We start from the raw sequence: 6,000 nt of genomic DNA, 5'->3' as shown, positions 1-6,000 counted from the left end.
CTTTAGGAAAATGTTCTACTCTTGTGCTCCCTGATTTCTTATGCAAACACAGTTGTTAAATACTCTTATATCTATTCAATGTATCATGAATATTAACAAATTCCCCAAATGTATAAGGCTTGGTACTGGCTGCCTTGTTCCAGCTAAAGGTAACAATGGAAGATGTTTCCATGGAACAGTGTGTCCTACTTTCAACATGGTGATAGAATTCCAAAATGGCAGGGGTCAGAGCGTGACACTTTTTACTTTTATACACCAGGTGGTTTAATTCCTAGTGTGCAGTGAATCCCAGTCCACACTGCAGTGTGGATTTGTTGACCTTTAATATGCTGACCTTTAATGTCATAGTTCAGAAAGTCCCTGGAGACATTGTAAGTAGGTAGCCAGCTAGAAGGTTACTTGGTCAATGGAATCAACATAAAACTGAGAGTCATTGAGAAGGTCAATATGCCCACTACCCAGTTTCTTTACCCAGTGTCTACACGAAATATAGTTCTCAGAATCCACATTCAGTGATTGAAGCGAAGGCAAAATTATCTTGAAAAAAAGCATTGTATTATCACCATAAATATTTATAGAAAATACACCTCTGATATATCTATAAAGAAACTTGTGGCAATTTCCCCAAATAACTGTGCACTTGAAAAAAGGGAATGCCAGAATCTCAAGGAGAAGAGGTAAGGCATCTGCTGACACCAAGAGCAGGTGAGCCACAGAAGTTATAAGTGAAATTTCCCAACTGTGCAAATGAAATAGCGTGTTTTTCAGACCATAAGATGCACCTAGGTTTTTGGAGGAAGAAAATAGAAAAAAATCGAAGCAAAAATGCAATAAAATATTTAATAACATGAATAACATTATATTTCACCAACATAAATGTAACAGAACTCAACAGCAGCATTAACAACCATTATTCCTCCCAAATTTGGGAGGGTGGGGGAAAGGTGCATCTTATAGTCCAAAAAATACGGTAGATATTAGGGGAACATGTAAGTGACCAAGCAGTAAATCCACATTCATGCTCATAGTATTTGCCTATTACAGAGGCTTAGGACTTGGGAATCATATGGTTCACAGAAGGCAAAGCTCTGGGGCTCCTGCAAATGGAGGGAATGAGAACTTCCCTCCATTCCCACATAAGGCCCAGACTTAAGAGAAACACAGCCTCATTGAAAAAATACTCAGAGCAAAAACCAAATCTGCATTTCTAGAAAGGAAGACACACAAAAACATATGCACTTTGCCCAGGTTCTAGATGAAGTTATCATTTTAATGTAAGAATTTGTAAAAGAGGCATGTACTTATAATGATGTGGGATTTGGGGGTGTCTATTGGGAAAGTCCACCAAAACCAAAACAGAAACACTGACTTAAAATGATTCTAGTGGGACTTATTCAGAGTGCTTGGCAGAGGGGAAAACCCTCCACCTGGCTTTACAGGAACCACCAACTCAACCATCAATTTGCATGTAAAATATAAAAGCTCAGAAAGTAAGCCAAGTAAGAGACAGAGAAACAACAGAGTTAAAATCAACCTTACCTGTGACCATAGATGCAGAAAAGTTCTAAAGATAGGTATAAATTACACTATTTATCAGTGTAATATAATATATTAACAGCTCAAAGGATAAGAAACTATCTTAACAAGTTAAAAAATCATCCCTCATAATTTCCTCTCTGAGTCATAAAGATTTCCCTATGTGCTTCACCCACTAAAGAGCAGTGCATAATGTCCTACAGCAAACAGCACTCTCAAGGCGGAAATTAGAACCATTTCTTTAAATCATAAGTTAAAAGAGTCTCTGACATCTAAAAACAAAAAAGTTGTTTTTAAAATTGGTTGACAGTTATTCAGTAGTAAAGAAAAATAATTTATACTGACAACAAAGTTAAACTAATATCATTTACTCACCCATGCAAACATATTTGCTACTTATTATACCTGTAAATGGCCAAAATATTAGCTTTTATAGTTTGTTTCCTACAGCAAATATTCCAAAAACACATTAGGATCTTATGTAATTGCCAAAACTAACTTTATTTTTGGTTTTGCCTTCAACCTAAAAAATCATAGGTAGCCCTGGCTGGTGTAGCTCAGTGAATTGAGTGCAGGCCTTCGAACCACACGATTGAGGTTTGGTTCCCAGTCAGGGCACATGCCTGGGTTGCAGGCCAGTTCCCAGCAGCGGACTCACGGGAGGCAACCATACATTGATATTTCTCTCCTTCTCTCCTTCCCTTCCCCTCTAAAGATAAATAAATAAAATCTTTAAAAAAGATTGTTAAAATATTTAAAAAATCATAGGTAATTATGATCTTGTTATATAATTGGTGATTTACCTAATCACTTCTAGGACCATTCTTCAGACGTGTTTGTGCTATCTATATTAGTACATAGCTTTTTGTTTTTCCATTGGTAGTTCAAAAAATGTGTGTGAAGAAGAATAATGCAAAATATTCATGTCTAAGTATAGGAATTATAGTCCATTATCATTGTTCTTTATAGTCTGATTTAGCTTTTTTAGGCAATGCATACTACATTATTTTAATCTTTCTTTCTACAGGGAATGCTATACATTAGTTTCCTAAGTCTTAACTAATTTATTTCCATTTTATTTTAATCACTGGGATATAGTATCCTTACTATAGCAACACATACATATTTTAGAAACTTTCTTTTCTTTCTGGTATAGTAGTGATAATATGCGAGTTTCTAGATTCAGTGAATCTATGTCTAAGGAAGCAGGAACAGAACAGTTTGTAAATCTGATTCAGACATGGATTTAATCCAAACACTCATTTTTAAGTTGGCTGGTTCACACTCAGAAAGATTTTCCCTTAAGCTAGTGCTTGAAATAAAGTTAACCAATAAAATCAGTATACTGCATAACGTGGTTAGTATACTGTACCTCTTCAGTTAGTGCAAAAAATAGTGTTAATAATTTAAAAATACAGGCAGTACTTAATAAAACAGTAATTGTATTGATTAGTAAAACATTTTACATTTTATTCTGACTATTGTTTTCTTGAGAGAAAGCAACTTCAGAATGAATATTTTGATGGAAATTGATTAAAAAATTGTCATGAAAATGCTCAGATCATTCAAAAGTTTTAGAGACTGATGATTATTCTTTGATGCCATACCTAATTTTATTTAATAACTTCATTTAATTGGAAAAGATTTCATTGTTTAGCTTGTAGATTATGATTTAGAGATTTCCTTGGTTACAAGGGAAATAAAGTTATAATTGAAACAATGTTTTCTCATTAAGAAATCTGGGGAATAGAAAAAGTTGGGGTGATAAAGTAAAAATAAAATATTTATACATATATTTTAAAAGAAATAAAACATTAAATGAACTAAAAAATATAAAACTTTTTAAAAATTTACTTATGACTGTTCATTGGGCTTTATTTGTGAATAACAATAAAGAGAGCCTGGTCGGGGAAGGATTAGGCTGGGGGAGGGGGAGGGGGTGGAGCCCCAGCAAAGAAGGCTGGGCAGCTGAAATCCAAGGGCACGTAAGACCAGATAGAGCTGGACTAGACACACCTGTATTTCCATGGAGAGTCCACACACTTTCTTCCACCCTTTGAAAAGTTGAATGAATTGTGCCTACACTTTCAATACACCCACACAAGACAGCAGAAATCCTAGTGCATCCACTTTGGGCTAAAATTACATGCAATTCATATGGGAACACTAGCTACATGTCACTTATCAGAAGTCTGAGCTACAGATCTTTCACTTTACCAAGAACAGGAAAAGCATGAACATGTTACTCAATACAACATTCTGAAGTCTACAGTTGGACAATAGTACCAGGGTTCTTGATGAAAAGGCCCAGCAAAGCCAGGCTGGGCAAGGCGTGCATGCGGCAGAGAGCTGGCTGTCTCCTGGGTGCTCATCTCAGCTGTAGAAGGTTTCTGTGCAGGGAGTCCGGCCCTCTAAGCTGAGGATCTGACTGCCAGTAGGACCCACATCCCGGCTCCCTGCAAAGGCAGCAAACCACCCCTTGCCTGAACTTCAGTGTGCAACCCTCCCTGGAAGCCTCATGCTCTCCTCTCACCAGTCAAGTGAGGACCCTGGTTGGCTGGTGTCCCATCTGCCTAAGGGAGAAATCTCCTGCTGATCACTAATAAAAGCAGATTCAAGGTCGACACCACCACTCACCTAATTGTAGAAATGTCTTTTGCCAAGTAACCTGGCTGAAGGTCATTGAGAGTGCTGGCCACAATGCTGTAAGAAGGACACAGCTGCGCCCTCCTGGGGCCTGACACTGACTGCACCAACATATCAAGCTCCCTCGGAGATCTGAGCTGGGATACTCAGCAGAAGGCAGCTCAGAGGGACCTGGTGCCCACTTGGCTTCTCCCGAGGCATTCTGGGGCTTGTCTCTGTCTACAGTGGTCACTTGGAGTGCTCTGCCACAGAGGGCAACTGTATTCTTGCACACAAAGTGTTGGACAAATGCCAGCTCTGCAGTCTTGCTTAGTGGGGCATCCTTGGCCACAGTCCCTTCCCCCCACCCTTTGGACTCCCATTTCTGTGTATCAGAACTGTGCTAGCCTCCTGGGGCTGCCATAACTAAGACCAGGCTATGTGCCTTAAACTCCTGACATTCATTTCTCACAGTCTGGACTGAATTTGAGACCAAGAAGCCAGCAGGGCTGGTTTCTCCTGAGGCCTCTCTCCTTGGTTTACGATGGTCGTCATCTCCCTGTGTCCTCACACAGTCCTCTCTAGGTCCAAAATTATTTTAATTTTGTTTCACCAATGGGGTTTTACTCTTTTCTTATTCCAATTTTGTTGATGAACATGATGAGGTTAGTCTTTTTTTTTTTTTTTGTACTTTTGGGTTCAGTTGATTTTTGTCCCTGGCATCTGTGAAAACTCTCCCTTCATTTTTAGGTCTCTGTCATTTTATAATCTATCTACTAATGTGTCTTCAATCACTGTTCCTAATTAGCAGTCAGTGGGCCTTATTAATGTAAATGTTTGTACTCTTTCCAGCTCTTGGAAAATATCATTAAAGTGCTTCATCAAACAAAAGACACTCTTGACTCTAAGTCGCACTATATTTTGTGTACTATTAAGACAGAGGAAAACGGCCATAGCTGTTAAGATGTGAAAACAAATGTGAACTCTGGAATCAATGAAAATTGTATTACTACACCACTTGTGTCTCCATTGGCACCTTCTATGCCTTTAGTTGCATGGACAGCCAGCCTTTAACCTGTCCCCATATCTTTTCGTTTTTCCCTGCCCCACTCTCTTTCTTTATGCTTGTTATTGTGAGAATGACCTTGCATTGTAATATTAACACCGTATTTGTTGTGGTTTTTCCATGTTGGCACTTTATCAAGTGTTTTACATTTTACACTCAACATTACTTTTATCCCACATGCAAAGTAAATGCTAGAAGTATTTAAAACGTAATTATAAAAGGCAAAACTTAAAAATATTAGAAAAAGTGTATGAAGGACTCCATTAATTCATCTCAGATAAATTTCTTTAAGAAAAAGTTAGAAGCACAAATACTAAAAAGTGACAAGACACACAATTGCCCAACAAGTATATGAAACGATGCCCAACATCGCTAATCACCAGAAAAATGCAAATCGAACTGTAAAGAATATCACCTCACACAGGTGAGGATGGTTACTATTTTAAAAGAAGAGATAATGTGTGTTGGTAAGGAAATAGAGACGTTGGAAGCTTTGTGTACTAATAATGGGAATATACAATGGTACAACTGCTATGTAAAACAACATGTATAAAGGGTCCATGGACAAAGCCGTAGGGGAGAAGGATTGAGGGTGGGAGGTGAGGATGAATGTCTGGGGAAGTGGTGGTGAGTAAACGGAGACAACTGTGCTTTAACAAGAATTTAAAAAAAAACAATATGGAGGTTTCTCAAAAAATCAAAAATAGAACTACCTGTGATTCAACAATCCCTCTTTCAGGTGTGCAGAAGAATTGAAATCAGGATTTCAAAGA

The sequence above is a fragment of the Sturnira hondurensis genome, unplaced genomic scaffold (assembly GCF_014824575.4).
Source record: "Sturnira hondurensis isolate 20B ecotype Veracruz unplaced genomic scaffold, ASM1482457v3 Scaffold0010128, whole genome shotgun sequence".
Classification (NCBI taxonomy): Eukaryota; Metazoa; Chordata; class Mammalia; order Chiroptera; family Phyllostomidae; genus Sturnira; species Sturnira hondurensis.
This window is presented reverse-complemented; position numbering follows the sequence as displayed.